This window comes from Lissotriton vulgaris, chromosome 9 (genome assembly GCF_964263255.1).
Source record: "Lissotriton vulgaris chromosome 9, aLisVul1.2, whole genome shotgun sequence".
In the NCBI taxonomy this organism is placed as follows: Eukaryota; Metazoa; Chordata; class Amphibia; order Caudata; family Salamandridae; genus Lissotriton; species Lissotriton vulgaris.
Genome location: NC_141697.1, coordinates 665,461,318 through 665,479,381, shown reverse-complemented (window position 1 = coordinate 665,479,381; position 18,064 = coordinate 665,461,318). Strand labels below are relative to the sequence as shown.

Genomic DNA, 18,064 nt, shown 5'->3' with positions numbered 1-18,064 from the left:
GATTCAGCGACGAAACCCGACACACTTTGACACCTGTGCACCCGCTTGCTATGGGTGAGGTAACGTGAGTACTCCGGTGCTCCTGTGGGTACTGACTATCCGAGTGTCCTAGTTTTCAGTAGCTTTCTCCTAGTCCATCCAGAAGTGACCTAAAAGAACTAGTTTCCATTTCTTGAGTTCCCATTTTAACTCTATGGTAACTCGCGTGTGTGTAAAGACACTGCACACGCCTCCCGTGGGCCTCCTGCTTCCTATCCTTTGGTAGTAAAGCGTAGCCCCAGTGATTCCCTAGGCCTATCCATTGTCCGTGACGTGGTTCTTATACCACTATTTTAGTATATGGTTTAGCGTGCCCCTAGGGCCCTACTGTATTTTGTGCAACTTATTGTATGATAATTAAGTATCTTGTTATGTGCTTGTGCCTTTGATCTCATAAAGAGCTCAGAGGGGTTGTTTTAGTAATAAATACATATATATTTTATATATAACCTGTGCGGTGTCCTTTCATTTGGTATTCAAGTTGTACATATGGTAAAACAGCTGGCTTTACATGCCCTCTGAAGTTTTAGCCTAAGACTGCTTTGTCCATGCTACCACTAGGATAGCTGGTCTATAAGGTTGACTTTACAGCCAACACCATAAGGGTTGTTTGGACTGATACAGGGTGCCCACTAGAATAGTGGACATCACATATCAGGCCAACTTCTCACAGCGAGCATGCTATGATCCAGGAGAACCTTCTACTTACACTATGCAGTTAAGACTCATTTAATCAACCACAATTACATTTGGTCTATGTTAAACCACAGGATTTCTATAAGGTTAGACTTGATCGAGTATAGAGTTCATCCTGTGATTACCATATTCCAGGAGTGGAGACACCTTTCCACAAATCAAAGCGTTACAACATAAAGAGAATTATACACATACTATACACACATAATCATCAATAAAGCTTTTTCGATTTTTGCAAAAACAAATCATGAAAGCACATAATACCACACAACAGTATAATCAATACAGCTTTGAATTCATTAAAAAAAATATTAAAAATATCGTCAATGACATAAACTAAGAGCCCTGCTTCCTTCAGTTCTAATCAAGGGGAATAACATATTATGAAAAATTGATATAAAAATGGTTCTTCAGCATTTAATTTATTTTTTTCGTTAGCATACAGTAATCAAAATCCTACTCGTTCACGTTTTAAAACCCCCATAAAAAAACGCACAAGATAAAAGCAAACAGAAGGCGAGTTTAAGAACTGTAAAAATAACAGAGCATTCTATATCAAAATTTGATTTCTACCCTCTACCAGAATCGATAAGCTAATTGATAAATTAGGAGAAGCCCAGTAGATATCAACCCTAGACCTCATGAAGGGCAACTGGTAGGTATCGGTCAGATCACAAGATCAGGAAAAGACAGTCTTCGCCACCCCGAATGGCTTATATGAATTCACAGTACTTCAGTTTGGCCTACACGGAGCACCAGACACCTATCAGGGTTGCATGTCAACAAAAATAAACCGAGAATGGGTTTCAGCAAAGTCAAATACCTGGGATATGTCTGAGAAGATGGTGTAATAGAACCCCAAAAAGAAAAAAATAAAGGCTATCCTGAAACACCCCTTCCCCCACCAACAAGAAGGAAGTGAGCTTTCCTAGGGTTATTGGGATACTATCAGAGGTTTGTGCCCAGATACTCCCAGATTGCAGGACCCCTAATTGATCTCCTAAAGGAGGTGAAAATAAAAGACATAGTGAAACCATCACGTGTCCTACAAGAAGCATTCCAAGAGCTCAAGAAAGCCATAACCTCTAGTCCCAATATGGTGTTCCCCAACTTCAGCAAACCCTTTATCCTGCAGACAGGCGCATTCGAAACTGGGCTTAGAGCAGTTTAATCATAGCTATCCAAGGAGGGTATTGAGTTCTCCATTATTATTATTTATCAGTCGCAAACTGTTTCCCCAGGAACAGAAGTATCCTGAAATTCAAAAAAGAGTATCTTGCCTTCAAATGGGCTGTGGAAATGTTGCAGTTTTATCTGGAAGGGTCTCCTGTTAACTTATACAGAGATCATGCCCTTTTGTTGTGGATGAGCAGCAAAAAGGGAAATAACCCGTGTATCCTTCGCTGGTTCCTCTCACTCCGGCCATTTGTGTTTGAAGTTAGGCATCGTAAGGGCTCCTAGAATGGGAACATGGACTTCCTCTCCCATATTCCCCATTTCCCCAATCGGCAAAAGTCACAAGGGGTGTGTCAAGAAGTGGCGGATCCACTCCATGACGTAAATGAGAAGGAGGAGGAAGGTGATCAATTTCCTTATTACATTACCCCTCTCCTTTATTCACAGCCCCACCGATTACATACCGTCATCTGCATGAAAGCATCAGATCACATAGAAGATGTTCCCTTTAAGTAACAGGACTTTCTTCATTACGTTACTGAGACCAACAAACCAATGGCAATTTCCCCTCGTCTGGAGGATTTTCAAAAACCCGGAAAAGGAGAGTGAAACTAAAACGTTCAGAGCGTGGCGATAAAGCTGTCAGCGAACAAACGTTGAGGAATAGACCAGAGTGACCCTTTTGAGAGGAACAGTGTAAAGTTGTATAATAATAACACGCAGCAGGTGGGTGCAGTAGAACTCTTGTTTATTTAGGTACAAGATTAGTAACCCCGAGGAGCGCCGGCCGGCGCTCTGCTCCGTGCAATGTTCAGCGCGCTAGTGACTGCGCGCGTACCCGGCGCCAACATGGCCGCCGTACTTCACGTCAGAGTGACGTGCGTAAGCTAGAACGCTACATATCTCCCCCTTTTACCAAAGTCTTGTTCAGTCACTTACACTTCGTTGTCTAGTTCAAAGTCTCGAAATCTGGAGGGCCTTACCACTTGCCTTCCGCTCCTGGTAACCTTACCGGTGTTCTCTTGAGTCCCTTGGTACTGCGTTCCAGTACCTTCCATGTCCTCACTCTCCGCTCTATCACTGTTCGCGTTTCCTCCTAGCAGGTCCATCTCAGCTCCTTGATTCTCGCTCCCATCTTCACTTTCTCGCGCCTTCACTGTACTTGCTCCTTCACCTTGCTCACTTCCGCTTTGCCTACTTTCCTCATTCACTTCATCCATGCCTTCACCTTCTGTTCCAAATCGTCCCCATCTCAACACCTTGTTGCACCGGGCCATGCGGTCCTGTGACCATACGTTGCCGTCGCTCAACAGGGCCGCTCGATCATACACCTCCTTGACTTGAAGGGGCTTGCTATACTTGCTGTCTCCTTTCTTTTGTAGAGTGGCTAGCTTTACTCTCACCCACTCTCCCTTTTCCAGGCTAGTCTCATTCACATTCCTCCGTTTGTTGTAGTGGTTTGTGTAAATTGTTTGTGCTCTTTCCAGATTGGCCCGTACCACTGCGGGGGACCACTCACTGGTAACCACCTTTTCTTTCCAGATTCTATTGTCGTGCGTGAAGGGTTCACGTCCTCTCAATATTTGAAATGGGCTGTACCCCGTGCCTGTGGGTGTTATTCTGTAGGCCCATGCCATGTTTTCTAGCGCTTTTTCCCAGTCTTTGTTGCTGGATATGGCGGCTTGTATGGCTCCCATCACTACCCTATTAAATCGTTCTACAAGGCCATTACCCGCTGGATGGTAAATTGCAGTATGTTTGATGGTGATGCCGTTCCTTGCCATGAATTGGTTCCATTTCTCTGACGTAAACTGTGGCCCATTGTCGCTTAGAATGGATTTGGGGATTCCTTCTCTTATGAAGGTTTCAGACAGGAACTTCAGGATATTCTCAGTGTCCATGGACTCGCCCACTTTCAGCTCTGGCCATTTGGAGTATCGGTCTAGGAGGACGCACACATACTTCTGCATGCCCTGGTTGTCTAGCACTGGTCCCAAAATGTCTATGGACAGCTCTTCCCACGGATTGAAGGTAGCTTCGAACTTCCCAAGAGCTGGGCGTAGTGGTTTTAATGTTTTGTCAGCTCCTTGGCATTGGGGACACTCCCTGACCTGCCTCTCCACTCTTATGTCCATTCCTGGCCACCAGTAATTTTGTTTCGATCTGGCCTTGAGTTTTCCTATGCCCAAGTGGCCTTCATGTAGCAAGTCCAATAGCTTGTTGGTGAGGTTCCTTGGGGGGATCACCTTGTCTCCTCTATAGACAAACACCCCCTTGTCTCCTACTGACAGTTCCTCCTTAACTTCGAAATAGGGCCTAAGGTTCGTTTTCACCTTTTTCTTGTCTGGCCATCCTTGCAGGATGTGCAATTTTACTTCCTTGATGTCGATATCCTCCTCGTATGCTTCGGCCCATTCTTGTTGGCTGATTATCTTCTCCTGGTCCTCTATGAGGGCCACCATTTCCCCTTTGTCCGCAGGGTCTTCCTCTCCGGGATCCATAGCAGCTGCTCTGCTCAGGTAGTCCGCTACTCGGTTGCGGTTTCCTGGTAGGTATTCCACATCGTACCTGAACTCAAGTAACTTTAGGGACATTTTGGATATTCTGGGGGTGGCACTGGCATGCCCGCTCGATGTCAAAACTTTTACCAACGGTTTGTGGTCCGTCTTGAGCAGAAATCGGGTACCCCACAGGAATTGCCGGGACCGTGTCATGGCCCACACCACCGCTAGCATCTCCTTCTCGATCACGCTGTATTTGCTTTCTGTATCCGTGAGTGCCCTGGATGCAAAGCTGATTGTCTCCATGTCCCCTCTTCCTCGGTCTTGCATGAGCACCGCGCCCAGACCTTTGTCGCTGGCATCAGTCGTGAGCACGGTGGTGCCCTGTGGGTCGTACCCTTTGAGCGGTATGGCTCCCGTGATGTCCTTTTTGATGGTTTCGAACTCTGCTTGAGCTTCTGGTGTACACTGAAACGCCGTGCTCTCCCTGGTCAGCAACCTCATGTTGTAGGTCTTTGAGGCGAAGTGTACCACGAATTTACTATAGTACTCCGCCATTCCCAAGAACGACCTGACTTCTTCCTTGTTGTCGGGGGGTGGTGCTTCAGCGATGGCCTTCACGTTTTCTGCCTTTGGTGTGACCCCTTGTTGCCCGATTTCATGGCCTAGGTACGTCACCGATTGCAGGCCCAACCGGCACTTCGACCATTCTGCTGTGAGGCCTTTGACTTCCAGTGTTTTCAGCACTTTTCCTAACTTCCGATCATGATCTGTCCTATCACGCCCCATCACTAGGATGTCATCCTGGAAGTATTGGACACCCTCGCAGTCTCGGAATAGTTGGTGCATCATTTTCTGAAAGACTGCAGCCGCCGAGGCTAGCCCGAACGGCATGCGACAGAACCGGTAACACCCGAACGGGGTGGTGAAGGATGTTAGGCTTTTGCTGTCCGGATGCAGTGCTATTTGGTGGTAGGCCGATGTTAAGTCAATGGTGGAGTACCACCTTACTCCCCTGGTCTTGGCCAACATCTCCTCGATTCTGGGAAGGGGAAATTTCTCCACTACTATGTTTTTATTAAGTTCTCTCAGGTCCACACAGAGCCTGACCTTCCCATTTGGCTTCATTACGACTACTAAGGGCGCCAGCCATTCAGCGCATGTGATGGGTTCTATTATGCCCTTCTTCTCCAGTTCTTGGAGTTCCGTCTGGACTGCTTCTCTCACTGCAATTGGTACGTTTCTCACTTTGTGTGCTACTGGAATGGCTCCTTCCTTGAGTACAATCTTGTGTTGGAATTTCTCCATTCTCCCCACTGTGCCTCCGAACACCTTTGGGTAGTTCTCCTTCCATTTGTTCATATCCGGCCATTCCTCCTGTTCTGTAAGTAGAATTTGTTCCTTCCCCCCTGGATCTAGTTTTATTCCCAGGTCGCCCTGGTCTAGCCATCCTAAGACAGAGGGTCCTTTTTCCGCAACGTATAGTTTGCACCACGCTGATCGGCCTCTAAACTCAAACAACAGGTGTCGGAATCCTAACATGGGAATGCGATCACCGTTGTAGGTGACCGGACGAATGTCTAATTTCTCCAATTCTGGGCCTAACTTGGGTTGGAACTCCACTTCCCATACTGTCCGTTGTACAATGGTGAAAGGAGATCCGGTGTCTGCACTACTGTGATGGTGATGCCGCCTATGGACATGTCCAGGACGGGTTTGGTTGATCTCTTCCCTTCCACACTCAGTACTTGGTCGTATATGCATAAAACGGTGACCACTTCTTCTTCTGTGTCTTCCTCAAGGTCTTCTTCACCTTGGTCGACGTATTTCACCATTCCCTTTTGCTGTTTCTTTCGACACACCTTCTCGTAGTGGCCTACGATGCCACAGTGCAGGCATTTGGCCCAGAATGCTGGACATCTTCTATCGTGTGCTTCATGGGACCAACTTCCACACCTGTAGCATGTTTTCTTGCTCTCGTTGTTCGCCTGCTTCCCTTGCCATCTGTTGGTTCCTTTGGTCCATGGGGGCTTGTTTCTCAGGTCTTTGCGGTGTTCCTCTTCTTGTATTCTGTTCACCATGGTCGGGGTGGCCACTTCCTTCTTGGTTGCATTTGCGCACCTCCGTGCGAGTTCCGCCCTCTTCACAATGACTAACACATCTTTGAGTGTCGTGTTGCTGCTCGCCCACAGCTTGTCTTGTACATTTGCGCTCGTGGTGTGCATGACAATCTGGTCTTTGATGAATTCGTCTTCCCACAGTGCGTATTTGCACGTGGCCGCCAGTTTCCGCAGGGCCGCTACATATTCTTCAACGGTCTCTCCCGCCTTTTGTTTCCTTTGCTGGAAATTATATCTGTCCACTGAAACGCAAATGGTGGGGCGATAACGTTCATCTAGGTCTTCCACTGCGTGTGCATACACGTCGTCGTCGGTGTCTTCTCTTTTTTTCGGTACCAGACTCTTGTAGATTCTGAGTCCCTCTGGACCTAGATTAAGCAACAGGATACGTTTCTTTCTTTGAGGGGTGAACTTTTCTTCATTTTCGTCCTCAAGGACCCCTATGAAATTGTCTATATATTCTTTCCAGTCCTCCCACTTCATCAGTGGTTCTCCAGGTTTCGGGAGGAATTGCACAGGTGCTATCGCATACCCCGCCGGTGTACTCATCTTCACCTCCCTGGTGACTGTTATGTCAGTGCCCTTGCCCGTGGGGCTGCCTGGGGTGCTGTCCTTGATCCCTAGGTGCGTGTCTCCCTGAGGACTCTTGATTCTGGTCCCCACCTCCTCCTCTTTGGTAGCCAGCGCTGCGCCCCCTTGGCGTGGATTCACAGGAGCTTAGTGCGTGTGTCCTTGACTGTGGGGTGGCTGCGCCGCCTCTCTGGCCTGTTCGCCGCTACTATGACTGACTGTGGCACTGCCACGCTCCTCGGGTTCACAATACCTCGGGTATGTCTTGCCGTGTCTTGATGCTTTGTCTAAGCGGCTGGGCTGCACCAGGTAGATCCTGCCGGTGTCTGGGTGGGGCAGGTGACCGTGTGTGTGTCCTCCAGTTCCTCGTGGGTGCCACGTGGGGTCCGACTTTCCTTTTGTTCTCTTCGTGGTCGCCTGGTTGTGCCTCCCGACCTCGTCGCCACTGTAAAGTTGTATAATAATAACACACAGCAGGTGGGTGCAGTATAACTCTTGTTTATTTAGGTACAAGATTATTAACCCCGAGGAGCGCCGGCCGGCGCTCTGCTCCGTGCAATGTTCAGCGCGCTAGTGACTGTGCGCGCACCCGGCGCCAACATGGCCGCCGTACGTCACGTCAGAGTGACGTGCGTAAGCTAGAACGCTACAAACAGCGACCGACAAACCCCATTGGAGGAACTCGCCATATCAGTCCTCGACGAACGAAGAGACGCCCGTTGCGGAGCTGTCGGCCGAAGCCGGGGAAGTTCAAGGAAGCCGATGGTGTGGGGAAGTGTGTCTCGCCATGTTCCTGAAGGAGCATGGCTCTCCCAGGTACGCACTTGCTTACTGGGCATGACGGGGAGGCGGGAGGAAAGGACAAACAATTCCCAAACCAAAGGGGGCACGGGAAAAGAAAAACATGTGGTATTAGGCAACAAGTACGACCTTTAACTGGAACCCTTATATCACTGCTGGAAGATTATTTTTCTTTTGTTATAGTGTGTCGAGTAAAATTCCCCACTCGTTTTCCAATTAAAAAAAAAAAGCTAGAAAATAAGGAGAGCTGAAACACTTACCTGGCTCTGTATTTCTTACTGAGCCACAAGTACCGTTGGGCAGAAGGGAGAAGAGGACCAGCAGCGGACCCTAGAGAAAGCGAAAAGAAAGAAAAAAGAGGGACATATTAGTTTTGAGACTCGAACTTTGAAATAAAAATATTGTGGGACAAAACACCACCCGCTCCCTGCCTTTTTCATCTTGCTAATCCCTTACAAAGTAGTATGGAACAGAGACTGCATACCAACTGTACTTTATGTGCTGCCTCAGACTTCAAATATGAAGAATTTACCCTTTCAAAACTATTTTTCATCATGGTTACTGGACAAAGGCTGAGGTGTTGGAGTGTCTTTCTGTCTCTGTTACACAGTGACAAGGTAATAAACCACTAGATTGGAGAACATTGTAAACATGTCCTCTTTTGTTAGAACACTGCACTCAACTGTCAAAGACCGGTCTCAGTCTATCAATGACTTCAGTTTCCATCATACAGAGAGCAAAAAGGTGGGAATTGAAGGGGGGAGATAGACTGTGGATCTCAAATCAGTGAATTCACGTTAGCGTAGCAATATATTTGATGGAGTGGTGCCCTCACGCAAGGCATCCAGTTACATCACAAAAGACCTGACCAGTGACAACTGAACTTTAGCTCTGTTATACTGTCCTTTCGGGGGGAGTACGGATGTACCAGGAGCACCCTCTATTTTAAATTCGCATTGTGATGTTGCCTCAGTTTCCACAATGTGACACCTGGGTCCATACAGTGAGAAAAGCTAAATGCAGCCTTGAGAGGGGAGACTATCAGCTACTCTGCCAAGCTGAGGAAAGAAGTTAGGGCTCAGAATGAGAACTTATGACTCAACTGGCAGAGGCAGAAGAACTGCATGTGAGGGATATAGTCGGGGGTGTGAGGCAGTTGGAAGCCAGCAGAAGATCCTTGTCATTAAAGCGGAGCTAAACAGGTAGCTCAAAGAGCAGCTTGTGAGTATCAAACGTATAGGGGTTTGTTGTATGAGGCTGGGAGCAGGCGGGCAACCTTTTGGCTCTAAGGATTAGGCAGGAGCGTAGCAGGAATGTTATAAAAAGTATTTGTGAGGGGCACCAGGAGTATTCAGATCCAGATGGGATTCGTAATGTTTTTAAGAACTTCTATCAAACTCTATACAAAGAGGAGGCCAGAACAGATTTCTCTAGTTTTACATTTGATGATTTAGGTCCTAAACTGACTGAGCAGGAGAAACTGGCGCTAGACGAAGATGTTTCACTGGAGGAAGTAGTCGAAGCACTGCAGGGTCTAGCGTCAGGGAAGGCTGTAGGACCAGATGGTTTCCACTGGAACTATATAAGTGTCTACAGGATTGTATAGCTCCTATGTTGCTGGATCTATTTAACAGCATAATCTGTTCTAGGGGTATTCCAGACTCTTGGAAAGAGACCAACATAATTGTGTTTCATAAAAAAGGTAAGCCCAAGGAGGACCCCGGTGCGTATCGTCCAATATCCCTCATAAATACTGATACTAAGGTCTATGCCAAGGTCTTGGCCAAAAGGCTAGGTGGGGGTCATTGCCAGTCTGGTCTCTCCGTGGCAGCATGGGTTTATCCCAGGTCGAGGAACAGCAGCTCATGTCAAGCGGGCCATTATGCTATTTGACGTGCATGCTGCCACGGGGGGACGGATGACAATGATCCTTCTGGATGCCGAAAAGGCCTTTGATTGTGTAACGTGGAAGTATTTAGGGGGATATTGGAACGTTGGGGCTATGGCCCTAAGATAAGGAGAGTGGTTAAAGTTATGTATGCCGATCCTAGGGCTAGGATTCAGTTGAAGGGAGCCAGCTTGGAAGAAATCCTAATCTCTCGGGGGCACGTCAGGGCTGCCCCTGTTCTCCGATTCTTTTTGCCCTCTATATTGGCCCACTAATACATAGGATATTAAGTTGTGAGGCTATCAAGCCAGTAGTGTGTAAAGGTTTGAGACAAAATGATTGGCTTATGCCGATTTGGCTATAACCACTACAGATGCAGCTGCAGCTATGGTGGCTCTCACACGGATAGCTGTGGAATTTGGTAGCTGGTCAGGTTATCTCCTGAACGAAAGTAAAACTCAAGTAATTTGTACCAACAACGTGGTAAGGCAGGATGGGAGATATGTCGACTCGGCAACCTATTTAGGAGTTAGGATACATCCTGTAATGAATACTATTATTGAAGAGAACTTTGCCCTGTTGGTTGCTTCTATCGCGCAAGAGTTCAAAAGAATTGATACTATCCATCTGTCTATTATAGGTCAAGCCAATGTACTCAAGATGGCTATGCTCCCTAAAATGTTATATCTTTTCCGTTCAATCCCTCTTGTGGTAGTTGATGGCTGGATAAGATCCATGGAGTCAGTATTTTTGAACTTTTTGTGGCAATACGGTAAAGTTAGAAGATCTATGAGGTATCTATCTCTACTACAAGAAAGGGGAGGGCTAGCAGTCCCCAATATTAGATTTTATCACTGGGCCTGTTTATTGAGTCAGATGGCAATACTATTTGACCCTGCTGTTAATCCAGTCGATTCCCCCTCTGGTAGTGGTAATCCCCATCCATTTTTAAATTGCTCATAGGAAGAGAAGCTTATGGCCTTTTGCTATGTAGGACAGATACATTATTATAGTAAAACTCGAAATAAGGTATTGGATGTAATTTGGAGAGTGTAGAAAGTTGTTCAGAAAATAATGGTAATTCCGAAAATTAATTAATATACGACTCTCTGGAATTCTAGCATCTTCCCGCAATTTAGTTATGACAGGATGGAAAGTGTATGGGAGGAACGAGGAGCCAGAAGAGTGGGGGATATTTTCTCAGACACAGATAACATGATGAGGTTTGATGATATCCAACGCAAATTCGAAGTCCCTCCAAATCATGGTTGTAAATATCTCCAAATCTATCAAACACTTATGGGTATTAGACGTCGTATCCACCCAGGGGGTAGAGTAAATATGATTGATTACCTACTAGGAGGTGGAACCAGAATTAAAATGATTTATAGGTCACTAATCAAATCGAATCAAGATGATATGGATAAATGTGAGACCTCGTGGATGGGGAAAGTAGGGGATCCGGATGTCGATTTAGACAAGGTATTACAACTAGCGGGCAAATTGTTTCGTTCCACGGACTTAAGATCACAACATTATAAAACTCTGTTTCTCTTGTATTTTACAGCTGCCAAGTTGTTTCAATGGGGTAAAAGGGATGATGACAAGTGCCCAAGGTGTCAGGAAGGGCTGGCTAACTTGGTACATATGTTTTTTGAATGTGAAAAACTGAAGGGAATATGTGCTGAGATTGAGAAATTTTGGGAGAGTTTGCTAGGTATCAAGATCAACCTATCCCCTACCCTTATGATAACTGGCTTTGACGTTAATTTGGCCCTTGACAGCAATCAAGAGGACTTTGTGTTTATGTGTGTGGCAGTCCAACGTATTCTGCTGGCGGCAGGATGGAAGGACAGTTTAGCACCCACTTTCCAGATGTGGTTAGCCAGGCTTATGGGAATCCATAACATCGAGTCCTCTCTGTATATTTGGAGAGGTAGGAGGATGAGGGAGATGGGGTTACGCATATGGGCCCCCTTAAGGTTTGGAGGGAGTCCTGCTTTTAGCTTGCCTTATTGTATATATATGAATTTTTCCCCTGTTTTTTTAGTATACTAACTAGATATTTATAAAATATGTATCTCGATCGGTTTGTAACGTTTAAATATGTCTATAACTATGTATTGAGTATATGAAGTTTTACTGCATTGATTTGCGTATTGTATTGTACCAGGTATTAATACAAAAAATAAAACAAAGAGAAAAGCTAAATGGAGAAAGACTGTTTTGAAAGGGGGGAATTAGTACAATAGAACTGGGTGGCATTCACTTTGATCCCTGAATTTATTTTGTATTCAATTCATGCTGCATGGGTGTGGGGGCAGACATCTAAATCTAAATCATGCTGCTTTCTGGAACACCCTGCAAAGATGGCATGGAAAGGACGAGCCATCAGCACCAAGCCTCCTCCCCTCACCAACCCTCATCACATCAATTCTCCTTTCCCAACTCTTCATGCTCGCATGGTGCCAGAAACACGCCCTGTGGCTCATGGTTGCTGTCAAACTGCACAACACTGTTTGGTATTTTGGTTTAGAACGAGAATGGTTATGTAATAGTTTCAATTAGGTTTATGGTGTGTACGGAACACAAAAGAACTGCTTGTTACTGGCTATTCGTCCCTGCCCTTCTTATATCACCACATATGGCCGCAAAATGATTACAACACAAGTCCCAACCCAAATCTTTTAAAGCTGTAAACATGGCTGTAGTCTAACAAGAAAAACGGGTGCAAGGTCTTGGAACACGTCCTGCAAAAATGACTGAGAAAAAACCTTGCAGAAATAATTGTTAACAGAAACGGTAGCAGCATGATCTTTACAATCCTTCTATGTACCCTCTTCCCATAAGCTCCACTCTTACACAAGCAGTCGTAAGTCAAGGTACATCTCTCTTTAGGCCAGCTGTCCTACGCAAAGGGTAGGATCTCAAAGGGGCTACATTGCACTCAAGGCAGTCATTACCCACCACGTCCAAAACACAGGACATTCATCAGAAAGAGAGAGAGTTTCTCCAGATCCCCACCAAAGACTGAAGCTTTGAATTAAGTTTAAGATGACAAGATAAAATGAAATGCAGTGCAAAGGGGGTCGAAATAAAAGAGAAGAGAGATTGTGAAACTTGAAGACTGCATTCTAGTGAATCCTCTACCTATCAGGAGAATGGAGAATCCTGTCCCGGAAGCAGAGAATCGGAAACTCAGCAAGGGTGCCACAGGAGCTGAGGCGTTCCCATGCTGTGCCGTGCCCAAGCGGAAAAAGCTGAAACGCTGTGCATGAGCGGGAGACGGTGCCAAGGTAAGGGGCCTGAGTGCAGGGGGCTACTCTGCAATGCTGGCCAGGCTGGTTGTGGCTTGCAGTTTTCTTGAGCGCTCTCACTCGGGCTCCCTTCCTCTCCCCGCCTTGCTGAGAATCCTATTCACCACCTAAGGGGAGTTTGGGGGGCAGCCGAACACGGTGAGGTCTGCCCCCTGGGCAGATTGGGATGGGGCGGGCGACCCGAATTGCGGCCATTTTAGGGATTTTGGGCTACATTGGGAATAGCCTAATTGTAGCCCAATTATGAGAGATAGCCCAAGGGTTTAAGTGCCGGTTTCGTGCTCATCGAGCCTCCATTTTAAGTTGGTGACCTGGTGGCTGGGAGCGCTGTAGCATTTTTAGCGTTTCTGTAGTGGTAGAGGCGGCAGTAGAGCAGGTAGTTAGGTGTTTCTGAGTGTAGGGGATAGAGAGTTGTCTGGGTTTGTGGTATTACGGCGGCTGAAGACTACAGCATACTTGAAGCGCTCTGCTTCTTAAGTGAGGCTGGCCGGATCGCCCCAGGCCGGAGGCCTCGGAGAGCGCGCGCCGGTGAGGCGTGTGTCTGTCGGGGGCGGCAGTGGCGGTGGCCTGCTCTCCCCTCCTGCTTGCCCAAAGAGAGAAGGTGAGTTTTGGGGGCCGAGCGATGGTTTCGAGCGCGGCCTCTGCTGTGATTGTCGTAGGTGGGCGGGAAGGTGTTTGCGGTCCCAGAGGTGAGGGGCTGAAGGGCCCAGCGGGGGAGCGTGGCCCGCGCCCCCCCGCCGATCTCACCGGTGTCGCGGGGCCGCCCATATGTAAGGAGAGCAAAGAAAGGCTTGGGTCCTATCACTGTCCGGCCTGGACCACTATCATGAAATAAACAACAAAAAAAACGGGCAGTTTGATTTCTTATTGTAAATGCACCACCTAGTGAAATAAGCTACCAGGCTGAACAACCATTTGTATTGAATTAATACATTTTTTTATGTAAAGTTATTTTGCAAAAAAGTTTTTGGCATCAAAATGAAACACAGTATTTACACCAGTACAAAAATACATTCAATCAAAAACAACATATACAACTCAGTGATAAGACAAAACAATTATCACAGTAATGTTAATATAGACAACTATCGTATGCCTCAAATGACTCAATTGTTGAGGCACCAGTCCTAAATGCAAAAACACAAGTGGGCTAGCAACTTCTTACATTGGCCTACTTGTAAAGACCTACACAAGATACACATACAGATTTGTCCTAGAGTGCTGTGACAGGAAATAACACCTAAACTACTGCGTAGTTTCCAAGTGTATTAGTTGGTTCCTATCAGGCCTATAATGTTTCGTATCTAGGAGGTAGAAAACGCCGACGCGTTTCGAACCCAATGCAATTCTGCGGGTTCTCCTCAGGACACGGACTGGAGGGTCGTTGTCGCTGTGAATTAATAATTAAGAAATGATATCAGTAAAGGAACTGCCTCTCAGGGCTCACTCTCTCAGACTCAAACACTAATTGAAATAAATGTACCTTGTCGGTGGAGGGTTAAAGATACTCCCTGTGAACAAATGAGGTGGAAACAATTGTTAGGGAACTGGTGACACTGCACCTCACGTAATAAACTTGTGCACCCCTGTTGTCATAACGTACCTTGTCAGTGTGCTTATAATGCAGAAGCGGGTGTCGGAACACGTGGGAGGCTCACAGTTGGATTCCTCGAGGGCTCCCTAGGAGACAGGGGGGGGCCTAAATTAGTGTCCGTAATGTGTCTGCCTTGATAGCTAAACCGTTTGGTAAAAAACAAAGTCCTACCTTCAAACGGGATGAAAGCTTGTGCGCTTTCATCCCGTTTGAAGGTAGGACTTTGTTTTTTACCAAACGGTTTAGCTATCAAGGCAGACACATTACGGACACTAATTTAGGCCCCCCCCTGTCTCCTAGGGAGCCCTCGAGGAATCCAACTGTGAGCCTACCACGTGTTCCGACACCCGCTTCTGCATTATAAGCACACTGACAAGGTACGTTATGACAACAGGGGTGCACAAGTTTATTACGTGAGGTGCAGTGTCACCAGTTCCCTAACAATTGTTTCCACCTCATTTGTTCACAGGGAGTATCTTTAACCCTCCACCGACAAGGTACATTTATTTCAATTAGTGTTTGAGTCTGAGAGAGTGAGCCCTGAGAGGCAGTTCCTTTACTGATATCATTTCTTAATTATTAATTCACAGCGACAACGACCCTCCAGTCCGTGTCCTGAGGAGAACCCTCAGAATTGCATTGGGTTCGAAACGCGTCGGCGTTTTCTACCTCCAAGATACGAAACATTATAGGCCTGATAGGAACCAACTAATACACTTGGAAACTACGCAGTAGTTTAGGTGTTATTTCCTGTCACAGCACTCTAGGACAAATCTGTATGTGTATCTTGTGTAGGTCTTTACAAGTAGGCCAATGTAAGAAGTTGCTAGCCCACTTGTGTTTTTGCATTTAGGACTAGTGCCTCAACAATTGAGTCATTTGAGGCATACGATAGTTGTCTATATTAACATTACTGTGATAATTGTTTTGTCTTATCACTGAGTTGTATATGTTGTTTTTGATTGAATGTATTTTTGTACTGGTGTAAATACTGTGTTTCATTTTGATGCCAATAACTTTTTTGCAAAATAACTTTACATAAAAAAATGTATTAATTCAATACAAATGGTTGTTCAGCCTGGTGGCTTATTTCACTAGGTGGTGAATTTACAATAAGAAATCAAACTGCCCGGCTTTTTTGTTGTTTATTTCATATGTGAGGAGAGCAGCCCCATCAGTGATTATTGACTCGGAGCCCCCCCTTTTTAGAGGGGGCACTGGTGAGGAATGGCGGGGGTGGTGCCCGAAGGGGGCTTGAGCGCGGAGGAAAGGGTCCAGGCGGCAGGGGGAGGGGGAAGCTGAGTTTTGGGGTTTCCTCTGAGGCGGTAGAGCGCTGAAGGGGCAAAAATAGCCAGACCAAAAAGGCTAGAAGGGGAGGGGGACTCATATGGTTCGTGGTGCGGGCCCCCAGGCACAGGCAGACAATAGGTTGCCGGCTGAGGAGGGCACTGGGAGGTAAGGCAGGATAGGCATAAAGGGGAACATGGAGGCAATGGCTCAGGCCCCCCCTGGCTGAGCAGGGGAGGGTAGACAGAGGCAGGGGGAGATATGGGGGGGGGGTTGTCCAGAGGGTTGCAGGATGGAAGGGGGAGATGGGGGGAGGACAGGGACGCCCCTTGGTTGTAATAAAGGAGGTAGGGGGTCACCTATTGGCTGGGAGGGGTTTGGATATCTTCTCCTCGAATAAGGAGGAAGGGGCAGGGTGAGTAGGGAAGAGCTTGTGGCGGGGGCTTTTGTGTTGGGTGGGGGGCGTGGGGGTGGATGACAGGGGGCAAGTGAGGGGGCGCAGGGGATTTTGGAAGGGTGCATAGGGCTTGGAACGGAGCGACGGGGAGGTAGACCACTTTGAAAGGGCAGAAGCGGTACATCTTAGTGGGGTGGGCGTGGGCGGCGAGTACGCTAAGAGTAGGCAGGAAGAGGAGTTGGGATGGGAGAGGAAGGATGGGTAGGCCCAGCACACAAGACCATTCCTTTTCCTTGCGGGAGGTGGGACAACAGCGGGCGCCCAACTTGGCAAGGCTTGGAGCGGCCCATTGGCGCAGCAGAGAAGGGAGGGTTGAGCCTCGCGTGGCGTACCCAGTACTGGCGCGGGATCACGGCGCGGCCGGCATAAGTAGGCCCCGGACGAGCTCGCCGGCCCCAACACCCACTGGGCCACAACAGTTCAGGGGACAGCCTGGTCGGAGGAACTTCTGCGAAACACATTTGAATGGAGACAGGAGGGTGCAGGGTGCACCTCCGATTAAGAGGGCATGCAGTTTGAGAGAGCAGGAGGAGCTTGTTTATGGGGAAGACCGCATGGAGGTGGGAGAGTTGAGGGGCGTTGAGGATGAGGGCGTGGGGGAGGGGCGAGTAATGCTTTGTCTAGTATTTTACAGGTGTCACGACGCCCAGCAGACCACACAGGTCTGACATCTCATTGGGGAAACCGGTCTGCCCCCTTGGCACCGGGTACTGCAGGATGACGGACGGACTCCTAAGAGCCAGGTAAACAAGGGGGGGCACGAACCTTATTGGTGTCAGTGGGTGTGGGGGGGATAAGGAGGGGAAGCAGTGGGGCAGGTGGCGAGGAGGAACGTATGTGCGAAATTAGGAAGTGGGCACAGATGACGCAGGTAAGATGTCAGCGCGCTTGGGAGACGGGACTATGACTGGGGGAGGGGGCAATGAAGATGCAGGTGAAGTAGCAGTCTTTGTAATAACCAGACAGAGATAGCGGTCAGCACAACAGTGGAGGCGGACAACACATTGCAGAGTAAGGAGGTCAAAATACAGCGGTTACCCTACATGGGAGTAACAAAGCCGTTGGGCGCGCACTTAATGTTGGCATCTGGGGAGCGGATTTGGAAGGGTGAATATGTGGATTTGTTTCCACATTTGCACAGGAAAATTAGGGCAAAGGAGGGGTCGAAAGAGGAAGAGGCGAACTGGCCAAGAGGCGAGTATATCCAGGGAAAAATACCCGGAGAGGTGTGTGGCCATGTTCTGGGACATGGAGGTGATACAGAAGGTCCAGATCAGGCACTGGGGATGCAGGGGCCCAAAATGATGAGGAAGTTAGAGCCCGCATGGCGTGGGACGCGGAGGCAAAATGGGGTGATTTGGATACGGACTTATGGCAACGTATGATGGGGCTGTCCGGAGCAGGCAAAACTATATTCACGCCCAGCGGTCTAGCGCTAGGGTATCGGCCTTGCAGGGGCGCCCCACTTGGGGAGGGGGGGGGGTGGCACAGGTAGTGGACAGGCGGGAGCAAAAGGTGCCTGTTGGGTTTTTAACAAGGTAGGGTGTACACAGGAGTACTGCAGTTTTTGGCAGGACTGTTCAAATTGCAGGGGCAGACACGCCTAGGTTAATTCCTT

At 47.7% G+C, this 18,064-nt stretch overlaps 1 protein-coding gene across 4 annotated transcripts in view; it reads right to left on the bottom strand.

Moving 5' to 3' along the window:
• PPP1R13L (protein phosphatase 1 regulatory subunit 13 like) overlaps nucleotides 1-18,064 on the bottom strand; it is a 753,157-nt gene that overhangs the window by 421,389 nt on the left and 313,704 nt on the right. For 3 of the 4 annotated variants that reach the window (XM_086938376.1, XM_086938373.1, XM_086938374.1), the window contains one exon: nucleotides 8,164-8,233. The gene's annotated coding sequence lies outside the window, so the exon portion shown is untranslated. Of the gene's footprint in view, nucleotides 1-8,163; nucleotides 8,234-18,064 lie in introns of those variants that run through there. The other variant, XM_086938375.1, reaches the window with a different exon arrangement.